Source organism: Ptychodera flava, chromosome 21, assembly GCF_041260155.1.
Source record: "Ptychodera flava strain L36383 chromosome 21, AS_Pfla_20210202, whole genome shotgun sequence".
Lineage (NCBI taxonomy): Eukaryota > Metazoa > Hemichordata > Enteropneusta > Ptychoderidae > Ptychodera > Ptychodera flava.
The window spans coordinates 34,101,449-34,115,625 of NC_091948.1; the positions used below are offsets into that span (position 1 = coordinate 34,101,449).

The 14,177-nt window shown below is 35.7% G+C and overlaps 1 protein-coding gene across 2 annotated transcripts in view; it reads right to left on the reverse strand.

Moving 5' to 3' along the window:
* The window catches only part of LOC139122075 (dmX-like protein 2), an 89,775-nt gene that overhangs the window by 64,556 nt on the left and 11,042 nt on the right, over positions 1–14,177 (reverse strand). The window lies entirely within an intron of this gene.

Here is a 14,177-nt window from a genome sequence, read left to right on the forward strand (position 1 = left end):
TGTCAATGAAGTAAAAAGCTTGTGACACCTCAGTGTAATCATTATCAATGATTCAAATCATATAAATGTTCATCCTAATGCACAGCACTGCTACCAACCTATACTGTAAGTATAGTCGTAAGTTGATAATGATGGTTGATCATTTACTAATGTGTCTTTAACTAACTTCATTCCATTAGCAGAAATGACAAAGAAAAACATTGTGTTGTTTGAAAAAAAATCCCCAGTCTTATTGGGAAGATACATGCAAAACATCCCACACAGCTGTAACAACCATGGCAACAAGAAATGCATAATGTAAATGTAATATTATTAATCATTATACATGATTCAGTTTAACAACATGTAGATGCCTTTCCACAAGTTATAGCACTTTATCATCAACACATGCATCAATCAATCAATCAGTAAATCAGTCAATCAATCAATCAAGTATGTTTATACAGTAGCAAAATCCAACACTGATATTCTGCTCTCTGACACTTCTAGGGAACACCAAACTGTATGTTCTGCTAGACACATGGGATTTCAATTTTCCTTTACAAGCTTTCTTGGTTGTAGATTTTACATCTTGTGAGTTTCACAGTTACAACCATTTTCAGTAATGGAGCGCGAAGCCACTGCAGTGAACTGCAATAAAACTGCTTACACTAATTAGTTTCAGCTGTAGCCGTGGCCACTTTGGTGTTGAACGAGGCTACTTGATAAAGACCAAAAAGTCTGTTTGTACAAAGGCTAAACAAGCTCTGTCTGAGGCTTGAGTTGTAAATGAGAGTTTGCGATTGGCACCCTGTGTTCAAGATTAAGATACAATGTAACATTACCATGCACTGGTCCATGTACAAATCTTTTATATTTCAACTTCCCCAGACAAAACTGTCTGTATGGGACATACAATGTTGTCGACTTTGCCAGCTGGCTACAGCTGAAACTTATTAGTGTGAACAGTTTTATTGCAGTTCACTGCAGTGGCTTTGCGCTCTATTACTGAAAATGGTTGTAATGAGTATTATATGAATGTGCATGCCACCACAGGGTGATGTGTTTTGTAAACTGTATATAATGCTAACAAATTATTCTTCAAGGAATAGAGTGTACTATACTCAGTGTACTACACTGAGTGGTCACACTGGCGACTGAGAAAAGTGTCCACTACATGGAGATGGCCTTTCTATAGAGGGTGGGTGTAGCCTTACTTTACATGGTGTGCTGAATGGTGAACTTAGGAAAGGATACAGTAATAATAAAGTGCAAAACCCAATATCATGAAACTCTTTTAAATCATAATAAATGCATTTTATTTCTGAAAACATTGTGATTGAGGTCATTAAAGTCAGCTATATTGACCAATATACATAGGTTTTGTACCAAAGTGCAGCTATATTGACCATTATACATAGGTTTTGTACCAAAGTCAGCTATATTGACCATTATACATAGGTTTTGTACCAAAGTCAGCTATATTGACCATTATACATAGGTTTTGTACCAAAGTCAGCTATATTGACCATTATACATAGGTTTGTACCAAAGTCAGCTATATTGACCATTATACATAGGTTTTGTACCAAAGTCAGCTATATTGACCATTATACATAGGTTTTGTACCAAAGTCAGCTATATTGACCATTATACATAGGTTTTGTACCAAAGTCAGCTATATTGACCATTATACATAGGTTTTGTACCAAAGTCAGCTATATTGACCATTATACATAGGTTTTGTACCAAAGTCAGCTATATTGACCATTATACATAGGTTTTGTACCAAAGTCAGCTATATTGACCATTATACATAGGTTTTGTACCAAAGTCAGCTATATTGACCATTATACATAGGTTTTGTACCAAAGTCAGCTATATTGACCATTATACATAGGTTTTGTACCAAAGTCAGCTATATTGACCATTATACATAGGTTTTGTACCAAAGTCAGCTATATTGACCATTATACATAGGTTTTGTACCAAAGTCAGCTATATTGACCATTATACATAGGTTTTGTACCAAAGTCAGCTATATTGACCATTATACATAGGTTTTGTACCAAAGTCAGCTATATTGACCATTATACATAGGTTTTGTACCAAAGTCAGCTATATTGACCATTATACATAGGTTTTGTACCAAAGTCAGCTATATTGACCATTATACATAGGTTTTGTACCAAAGTCAGCTATATTGACCATTATACATAGGTTTTGTACCAAAGTCAGCTATATTGACCATTATACATAGGTTTTGTACCAAAGTCAGCTATATTGACCATTATACATAGGTTTTGTATTAAAGTCAGCTATATTGACCAATATACATAGGTTTTGTACCAAAGTGTAGCAAATACATGTCGCCACTGACTTTAACACAAGATTGGGTGGTCATTATAAATAGGTGATCACTCTGTAAGGGTGACAACTAAGACAGGTTTGAGTGCAGTTGATGTATTTGGCTGGACCAGACCAAGAAGAGTTCGGCTGAGAATAGGTAACAAGCAAGTGTGTGTAGATACATGTACAGTATCTGTATCCATTCCTCAGATTATAGAAAGGGCATTTTATGTACATGTATTAACATTGACAGTATTATATTTCACTGACAGTAGCTGGTCAACTTTCACCTTTGTTTGATTACAAACATGCACTCATGTCAATCTCTACCATCTAAAATCTGACATCATTTCAAAAATAATATTAAATTCCGTCTGAGAATATTTTTATCATGAGATAAGAAGAGGGCATATCACTGTATGAATATCAAGTGGCAGATTATTGAGTGTACTATACATGATCAAGCAGTCTGAAATATCCTATCAGAATGCCTTGCCTCCAAGGAAACAAGGAGACTATAATAAGGAGACTCTCTATAACCTACCACTGTTATTATACAAATACATGTGGGAAGCATCTTGATGAAAGTATCAAAAGCTATGTTTATTCTACGAAGTCTTATTAAAATATGAAAATGACAGTTTTCAAGCAAAATTGTTCTGTACGAATGAATTTCATTTATTAGTTCAATTCAAACTAAGATAACACTTAAACATATTTTCAAATTTCATGTATCCATGGTTTGCTTGCCAGCCATGGTCTACACAGCAAACATTTACAGGATGAAGTATGACAGGTCACTGTAAATCTATGGGTTTTACATGAGTGTGAGAGGAGCAAGCCCTGTGCTCTCCCTGGCCTTTCAAAATTGTTAGTAAATTTACGAATTGGGTTCAAAAAATATTAGTAAGCAGAAATTATGTTATTCTGAACCCACCAACTTTCAACAAGCACTTCTGGTACTCAATAGATGATTTTAAGGGGATAGAAATGATGAATGATTTCATTATAGACAAAAGAAAATGAAAAATCCCTTTTTAGTTTTTTTGACAATGAACACTCATATTTTGATACGCATTTTCAAAAGATTTATTGAATAACACAGTACATCATGGGTCATGAATGCTTGTAACATTGAAATTTCTTCCTTGTCTCGCAGCTCAATAAAGTGTGTAATTTTGGTCAACGGCCAATGAATGTTATTCAATTACTCTATCTTTATTACACAACATAACATGTTCAAGTATATTGTGACACAAATCATAACTCCCTTTGTGTGTGTACTCAGTGGTTGATGATTATATATATTAATTTATGAAGCGGTCATTAATATTATCAAATATTATCAGTGTTTGCACAAGTTTTAGATGCTAGAAAATCTGTCCCCTGTTTTTCATATTTGGAAAGCTCTGTTACTTTGAAAGTATGCACGTCATCCATAGGTACTAGGTGGTGCCACTATAGCTGCAGTCATTATGCCATGTTCATCTCTAAAATTCTTTTTAAACAACCACTGATCAGAACATCTGGCAGTCTGTGGTTTCGCACAAATTTTGTCTCATCTCAATCAAACTTAAGTACGCAAACTGAGACTGGTGATCCTGCTAATGTTTTTTTAGAGACAGTTACACTTTTAAAACGCTGCAGATGATCGTCATTTATTTTTTTTGTCTGGATAAACTTTTTGGTCATGGGACTGTGCACAGCATTTTCTCTGGATCATAGAAAACTATCAGTATTCATAACATTTGCTGAGACAGTTTTTGTAAAATATTTTGAAGCAAACCTATTAAAATTGGCAAGCTGACTGAAAAATTCAATTTGCAGATCGTCAAATGACAAATCTATGACATCTAAGATTTCCGGCTCGCTTCCACCTCCATGCACAGAAAAACACTTTGCAGTACATGTTCAACCATGCGCGGTCCGGACTGCAGTTCTGCTGTAGTTCGACTGTCTTTCAGGCTGACTGTTCTTGATCTCTTCTAGCTCGGCGGTTTCATTGTTTCGTATTTTTTTCATATCAGTTGCCGTTTTTATGCCCAACTTTCTTTCCCAACTGGATACTATCAATCCAAAGTATTTGTAACTGCCCGCTTCCCTCGATCCGCTTCAACAGTCCATTCGGAAAGTTGACAGCATGTGAGTGTTTGGGTGTCTCGAAACTACCGTAATGGGGTGCTAATGCATGACACACCACTATGAGAGTACACGACCCGGGGATCTTGAAACCTTTTCGCGCATGCTCATGTTATCACAGGTCAAAGTCCAAAGCCAGCTATCACCATGTGTCGATGCGCCGATGATAGGGGCAGCGTAGGTTTTGAAAGACGAGATATGACAGTATTTCCCCGGAATTCACAATCTTGACCGAAAATCAGGCTTCAAAAATAACAAAATCGTTCGTAAATGGCCGATCGGGCATTCATTTTTTTTCGTAAATTTTCATTTTTGTTCGTAATTTACGAAAGTTACGAGCGACAGCGAGAGCACAGAAGCCTATGTATGAATACCACTCCAAATAGTGGTACCATAAACAGTTTTACCTAAGTTAATTGGCAGTATTAAAAACTTTTCTGCACACATGTAAATGCAGTGAACGTTGACATTTATAAAATCTATGTGCACTGTACATAAATGATCAACTTGCAGTGTACTGTTTTTGGTAGTGTATTGACTTGTGTGTATTTTACCTACTTGGCAATGCAACCCCATCTTTCATACACCAACAACATTGTCAATAGTCATCAAATTGTTGGCAATACATTTACCTTCAAATCTACAGCCATATGTACCTGGCCATACGGCTATTGTCATTGCCATAACTTTCATAATGGAAAATGCTTGTGAAGATGCAAGTAGAAAACTGCTACATCAACTTATTACATTTGGAATCCTTGGTCACAGTCTTTTTAATCTGTTTCATGTCATCAGGTTCAGTGTCATTCAGTCTGAGAATGTGTGATTCAGTATATGCTAAATGAATAACACCGTCTTGCTATACACTTCCTACATATAACTAGGTCATCTTTTCAATTCTACATTCTTCAGATATTATTTAGGACTTTTTTCTTTTGATTTGGTTGTGACAACAATTTTTCCATATAACTTAATACCACACATCAACTACAACTTTTCATACGTTTTCAATTATCTTCTACAAATCATCATATTCCCAAATTTTGTGTTTTTACTTTAGATGTATAATATTCTATGTACATATATGTCATAAATACAATATTGGGATTCAATGATTTTAAATCTGGACTTTCCTCACAAACTGTAAAACTAAATGACACCATGCAAACTACATATACTTGGTATGTATGCTCAATGCATACCAGTATGAATGTTGGGAGATGAGCGTCATCAAGATGGAAGGTTACTCTATCAAATTTATAAAGAGAAAGGTCATTAAAAGGTTTACTTCAATATTGCACCAACCTTGCCATGGTGTCATGAACATCTGACTAATACTAGTATATAAATTGCAGTAAATTTAATTGCTTTGTTTATGTGGCAAGGTTATCTTAAATTGATTGTACATATGTGTGTTCTACTGGTATACGGTTTTAATACGCTACTTTAAGGTCTGCAAAATATACTGATAACCTTACATGTACTAACATTCAAAATGTAACACAGTGTGTCATACATACCATGAACAAAACATTTTTAGGAACATGCAGAACGTAACAAAGCACTTTGAAAATATTTGATCTTGTTAAGAAAGGGGAAATGGTATACTTGTATACTTCACTGACAATGAACTTTCTCAGGTACAGTATGTTTACATGTACTGTGTATGTGTATTATTACATGCCTCAATGTGAGTCCAAATCAGTGCATTGATTTGAATAGGAACATCTGGGGAGTCAGCGGGCCATGTGAATGATGTACTGACCGGTTTCTATAGTTACCCGTCCAGTGAAGCCCTTCAGTATTAAGTTAGACGCTTAACGCTACTGTAAATGTAAAATATCCATGCACACACTGCTATTTTGACTTTCGTTAAAATCTGTTTGATGCTTGTCGATAATGGTAAAATTGTTTGAGAATGCCCTGCATGTAACTAAATATTATATAGCATTTACTGTGAAGAGGCAGGTTATACAAATATTGTTGCCTGAATACATGGTTTAATATGCCCTCACAGCAGGAAACGATTTGCCTTCCTGGTGTCAGGCAAATTGTCACCTGTTTTCAGGCATATAAATCTATAAACCCATGTATTCAGGCAATAATATACAATGTGTGCCACATACCTTTATATTTCTATGTATACTGGAATGTGTATGTGACAGAGTTAACACTGAATGGTTTTTTAACATGAACTGCATGGCTAAGAATCTTCTATTTCCATTCTGGCTGCTTGAAAAATTCTGAAACTTGGTACAAATTCATAACTGTCAATCAGTCTACTGTATGAATACTGTGTATACAGATGCCACGGTTCATTATTTAAACATGCATAGGATAACAATTCAAAGCTGCAATATATTAAAATTTCAATCAATGTATGACATATTACATTGCACTCATATGAATAATATGGACTTTATGCATAAAGTTACAAATATGAACATTATTTTCAAACATGAATTCTATCATCACCATCATGGAAAGTGAAATATTCCAACCTAAACACAAACAACCTTCCATTTCAAATCTTCCCTGCACCTACCAGCACTTGCTACCGTTCTCAAACGGAGCAATGACTGGAACATTCTCAAAACTCTTACTCTGTTCAACAAATGATGTCATAAGTATACTGATTAATTTTGCAAATTCTCAAAAACATACCCACAGGCAAAATGAACTGATCCACTCAGGCATGAGTTATTTCTACTTGTGTAGGTCATACAGTATCATTCTTTAATTACAACACGCTGTGAAGTCCTAGTCATTTGACAAAAAAACACACGATGGAACAAAGTCACTTGGACAAATGCAAAATGATACAACAATGGCTAGAATAATGAGACAAAAAAATCTAAATGAATGGACTTGCAGACTATCAATGTCACGCCATGGTTTACTTCTATTTTGTTTCATTCACTATCCATATATTCATCCAAGAACCCTGGTTATACAAATAGTCCTCCTCTTCAATCCAAACAAAAGATATGCATTAAAATACCAATATCTTCATAATTATTGCAGCCTTATTTTCTAAAATCTCATCATATCATCAGGCTTGGACCAAAGAGCTGTGGCTGAAATAGCATGAGGAAGACAGCACCCACTTTGAACACATCAATGGAACAAACTGGTAACCACAAACACACAAACCAACACACATACCAACACGCACATGCACACAAATCTATGCCCACAGGAGCCCATGTGGGCATTGCTAATATCCCCATTAGCCAAACACAATGAGAAATGTTATCTCACAACTTTGATTGTTTTCATCTATTGATAACATATTTAAGAATTATGCAAGGCATTTTGTAAATGTATGGGCTAACCATGGTTAGTATGCTTCAACATCACATAAAATTAGAGTCTTTATCTTTTCATGGAATATTTTTGATTACATTTGAAAACTTGCAAAACTGTAAAATAATGTTTCATTCCTTAAAAAAATTAACAAGCGGCCTAGCGGCCGATATAGCTCCGCTGTGATAGTTAAGTGGATGACAATGAGGGAAAAAATGACAAAAGTGTTTGAGATATTGAACTTGAACTGGGCAAAAATGATTTTGTTTAAATTATTGTAATAATAGCAAAACGTAGTAAATATGTAAATTTGGCAGTAATTATCAGCGTATTAGGTTTGTTGTTGACATAGAAGCGAAGAATGGTGAAAAATGATTTGAATAAGCTAATATTGATGTCATAGAAGCCGCATGGGCTTGGCTGGACCGCTAATGGCGCACTTAGATGACCTGCATGCCCTTGAGTCGACATAGCTGTGCGGCCGATGCAAACGCATTTTTATAGCAATATGTGCACGAAAATTCATACAATATAAATGTTACCATAATTTCAATGAACAAAATTAAGGTCAAATAGAAAGCTGCATATAATAAAACTGAAAGCATTTAGGCCTATATAAGAAATTTAGAAACTATAATTTTTTGACCAAAAAACAGCAAAATTTGCCAAAAAAAATTCTGCAAATTTCACCACAATTTGAACAAATCTGATAATTCACCCCTAGGAACCTCAATACCAAGTTTTAAATCAATCCGACATGCGCTTTCAGAGAAGATGATTTTTTTACCAAAAACAGGAAAAATTGCCCCAAAAATACAATTATGCAAAATTCACCACAATTTGAACAAACTTGAGTGAGGTCACTCCTATGAACCTCCATACCAAATTTCAAAGAATTCTGACTTGCGGTTTCAGAGAAGAAGACCATTGTTGACGGACGGACGACGACGGACAATCAGCCTATCGGATAAGCTCCGCGTCTCTGACAGCGGAGCTAACAAAGTCTGAGTAATTGATTGAGTGAAAAATTACTTTCTCCTCATCTTCAGATTGTAGCAGTGTGTATCAGCAGTAACGTCAAGTACAGTGTATCATCTATAATGTTTCAGAGGTAATATTAAAACTAATATTCAATGAATCTGTCACAAAATTATTTACTGTATTCAGTTCTTATGACAAAAGCTGAAATCAGAACAGGGAACTATGGTATGTAGAATCATTGATCACTGTAATTGTACAAAATTTAAAGTTTAAGAAAAATATTTGCAAGAAGTACAATGATTTTTTGTGCCTTTGAGGAGTCACGACTTCAAAGATTAATTTTTATGTGATTTACACACTCCCGCCATACTTTAGACATATGCATAGAACATCAATAGCACTTTTGCATGTTGTGTGTATGAGCCAGATTACATGTATTGTTCCGTATCAAAAGAAATCAGTCATCATACCATGAGGTGAGCACAGCCCATAATATACAGACTAATCTGCTCACTAATGAATGAATAAAAGGAATCAAATAACTTTACAGTTTACATTCTTGAAATGTACATGTACTGTACATGAAGGCTCAAAAAATACTGTACTCACTACACTACTATTACAGAAGTCATTTTGCAAAGTGAAAGGATACATTAGTCTAGATACATGTATATGTTATTAGCAAACTCGTTTGCAATTGTAACAGATAAACAAAGTAATTTAGTTTTTGTATTCAAGTACTGTACATTGTGCTGTCCTGGTGTATATGGTTGAAAATTTCGTTATTCTAGTTTTTTGACATCATCAATGAACATTTAGCTCACAAACCTACTAGGTCCATCATGTAACTGTTATCAAAGATACATATCTATGTAATGTACAAGTCATTGCCAAATAATCTAAATATCACATTGAGTTAATGTACAGACCCCTACTGTCGCATAACAGAACTGATTGAACATGAATTTGGTTTGGATGTTTTAGAACTGCAGTTTTTATACCCCGTTAATTTGGAGTACAACAAAATACATGTCTTTCTACCGTGTACATACATGTTCCATTGTACTCCACTTTATGAAGAGATACTGCAATTATAAGTCAGAAAATAACTTCAATCAACCAGATTCCTCATTTAAATATTTATTGCTTCTGAACAATATATAGACAACAAAAGGACACTTAACGGTCATCAGAGTAGTACATTATTATTGAATTTTCTGCATTGATAGAAAGAAATCCCTGCAATTTATGTACACAGAGATTGAGTACATATCAAGTTCAAGTCTTCATATTTCAACTTTCTGCAAGCTTACATTGCAGGATAACTGAAACCTTTTCTTACCAGTTTCATCTGTTGCTGTAAAGACTCAAGTCTGCTGAATCTAATACAGAGTATTACATGTATTTACTAATCAGTGTACAGTGTATTACATGTACAGGGTATGCCCCATGTGAAATGTTCTAATCCTAACAAACGTGCACTAAAATGCTTTTAATAATGGACTTTTCTCGCTTGAAAACATGGCCAACTTACATGTATATGATATGACCCAATAGAGAAAGGTAAAAGATTAAAGTTGTGTGAAGCACCATAATCTGCTGGGTACCCAGCCTGACTTTTAAGATTTTTCAATGACTTGACCTTAACAAGGTTAATGGCAATAAAAGTACCATACATACTGTATGCATACACATCTGTACATATACATGTGTGCCCATGCCATGTTTTCAAGCGAGAAAAGAAAAGTCCATTATTAAAGCATTTTAGCGCATGTTTGTTAGGATTAGAACATTTCACATGGGGCATTTCTCTCCTGTATAATGTTTGTGTACACATTGTACATGTTCAGTATCAACAAGAAATGAAACCTAGGCTATTTACAGTGTCAAATATTGACATGAATGTACATGTTGGTAATGATGTTATCTAGTATTGCATGCTAAATGTATATACCCTCAATGCTTATGATATAAGGTTATTCACAAAATACAAGGATTTCATGTATGCCTGAGTGTATGTTTCAGTACATTGTACACCGGATGCATGGCGTGCATGACACTACTGACAAATACAATTTTTTTAGTATACGTATATGAAAACATTGGATGCTGCGTTATATAATATAAATAATAAAAATGCAATCTTATACACACCCAGCAGTCAACACAAGATAATCATACCACATTATACCATACACTTGGAGGTTAGGAACTCATCTGTACAGTTCACTTTCAGAGATACATTTTCTCAATTACATATGCTGTATCATGTTATGTAACACTAGCTCTCAGTAAAGATATGAATTTATTCCTGATTGCTATGAAGTATTCTAGTGTGACATGAATCAACATATTTGAGTGAAACATGAGTGTCTGCACATTGGTTGCATATGTACAGTGTATATACCGGTACACGCATACATCATGCATCAGGCACACACAGTACATGTACCGTACAACTACCCATGTATTCCGACTATATGTATGCTATGATGATGTCCAAAGAAGACTAGGCCTTCCTACGTGTATAAACCTTGTCATAAACATAAGGAAGATATGTAAGGGTAGCTCAAACCCCCAACTGGGACCGCCAACTGGGACTCCCAGTTGGCTTAAATGCACTCTGGGACCGGTCCCAGTTCACTTCTGGGACCGGTCCCAGAAGCGAACTGGGACCGGTCCCAGTTGGCCTCTAGGACTGGTCCAGAAGCGAACTGGGACAGTCCCAGAAGCGTACTTGCTCGACGTAACTGGGACCATTATGATTGCGGGGAAACACACTTGTATCAAATGAACTGTACCATGGCGGTAAGGTACCTCCATGCTGTAATGACGAAACCATAATATTAATGGGAAAGAAGTTTCCCATCCCACTATATGCCTTTTGTAGCAATTGTATGCACTTGTTTTATTCATATTCTCTGTACTGTTGTGAAAATTATGTATGTTTTTGTGTGGGAAAGCTAACATCTCCCAGTTTCATTCAAGGACAGTCAGGTCTCATTTCAATTCTGGGACTCGTAGCTCCATAGAGCTATGACAGACATACAGACTGAAATAGAAACCACTGAGACAGCATATACTACATATAGCTACTAGCTGTCAATGAAGTTTTGAAGCAGTGCATGTTGTTGACTTGTATATTCAAAACCCTTTGTCTTAAAATGTAATGGGACTATTATCACCTCATTGATGTCTATTTTTTCCTCGCATAACAATGAAATGATTCTGCTGTAACAGCACATGCATGCACTAATGGTTGCCCCTCTCCTATTTGTGTCTATCTGTTCAGAAATATAACTAGGTCCAAATTAAGATATCAGTCATATACTGCAAGTGAATTGCAATTCTATTAAAACACAGCGGGTTTTCGTTAAAGGTTTTGCTTGCTGTTTTAATGTAATGAAAGCCTTGATGAGTTAATTGCTAGTCTTGCACAGGTATTTTCATCTCCTTTTTCATCTGATTCAGTACACAGTCTCTCTATCAACGTGATCCGTGCAGTAAGATTTCAACACACACCATAGCACAGGACTAATTACTAGTTCTAAGAATGAGTACATCGCAGTAAGGCCAAAGTAATCAAATTCTTTGTTTAGCGCACCCACTCAAATGTTTCAAAACATGAGCGGGAAGGCAGTACTAAAACACATACAAGAAAATCAAAACACACCTTATATTTTCTTGATTATTTCCATGTAACAACATAAGTGTCTATACAAAAATCATCAGAAACTTCCTTTCATCGTGATCATCATAAGTTATACCACAGATGTGAAATTTTGTAAACAGGAAAGCTCAGTAAATCCTATTCAAATCATTGGCAGTAGAAAAAACCCCAGTATGTGCACACAGACAAAACAAAGAATTAAATTACTTTGGCCTTTAATAGTTGGGATCTATTAAATGTCGCGTATACCTACGATTATGGCAGAGTAAAAAGATGAAAACATTAACAGATTGTTAGTATTAAGTACCAGTAACTGGGTTTTCCAGTTTACAAATTGGATGTGTCCCTGAAGTGTACTGGAACTGATCCTGGAGGCCAACTAGGACCGCGGCCGCGGTCCTAGAGTTAATTTTGAAGCCAACTGGGACTGGTCCTGGAAGCCAACTGGGACCGGTCCCAGAGGCCAACTGGGACCAGTCCCAGTTCGCTTCTGGACCGGTCCCAGAAGCGAACTGGGACCGGTCCCAGAAGTGAACTGGGACCGGTCCCAGAAGTGAACTGGGACCGGTCCCAGAGTGCATTTTAAGCCAACTGGGAGTCCCAGTTGGCAGTCCCAGTTAGGGGTTTGAGCTACCCTTACATACTTAAAATGCATGTGTAATGAATGAACTGATCTGATCCAATAGAGAAATACTTTTATCGAAGAATAAATGAAAAGCCAATCTAGTGATCAATCTTGGTCTAGTTTTGGAAGTATCTTAAGCAATGTTGTCTTCAACCTACGGATAAGTACAATGGATTTCTTGCAGCCCTTCCTCCTGAAGAATAGGCTATAAGTTCAGGAACATACGGACAAAACGCCATTGAGTTTGACCATTCTTTGATTAGGTTGTTGATATGATTTACAAACCATAAAACCATGCAATCATGACCTATTTAATCCAAAAATAAAAGCTGAGTTTCTAGATGCATAGCTGTGCTGGCTAGTTGACTTCTCCCAGGAACTTCAACCCTCTACCTATGGATATATTTACTAAATTCATGGTCAATTACACATGATTGATTGGTACCGGTATTGTTAATTGGATTACGACTTTGGAGCAGCTGACCAAATTTTAAGAGTAAATCTTAGAAACTGAGAAACTGGTAACCATGACACACATGTGTACTACCTTGAATACATGAGTGGTATACTATAGTGCTCCAGTGTACCGGTATAGAAATGCTGTGAATACTGGTACAGTATTTGTAAGTTACTTACTAATAGACCCCTTGACAAAACTAGGATCTATGTTACTAATGCATAACTGCTTGAGTCAACCAAATTGCTTTTGTCCAAAGAAATATTAATTAGTAACTACCTGAGTATGAAATGCAAAAAACCAACTGTCCTACATCGTCTTCTTCATTATATGTAACTACCATTACTACATGTATATCAAACCCATCAATGCACATGTTGCCGACTATACTATTCTGTTTGTATTACAAATGATTGTGACAGTATTTTGTATTCATATGTTCAACAGAAGGAACAGTTTGTTGAAAGTTTCATGGTAATACAGTGTATGTACAATAATCAACGATACAAAACAACTTAGATAACAACTGCTACTAGAAATGCTTAGATTCCCATGATCAAATCTTAACACAATTTTATCTACCATGAATTGATGCCAATACAACCTGTAACCTACTTTTACCATAGCTATAAAATAATGTCAGCCTACCAGCCTTTTGTAGAAGAATTTAT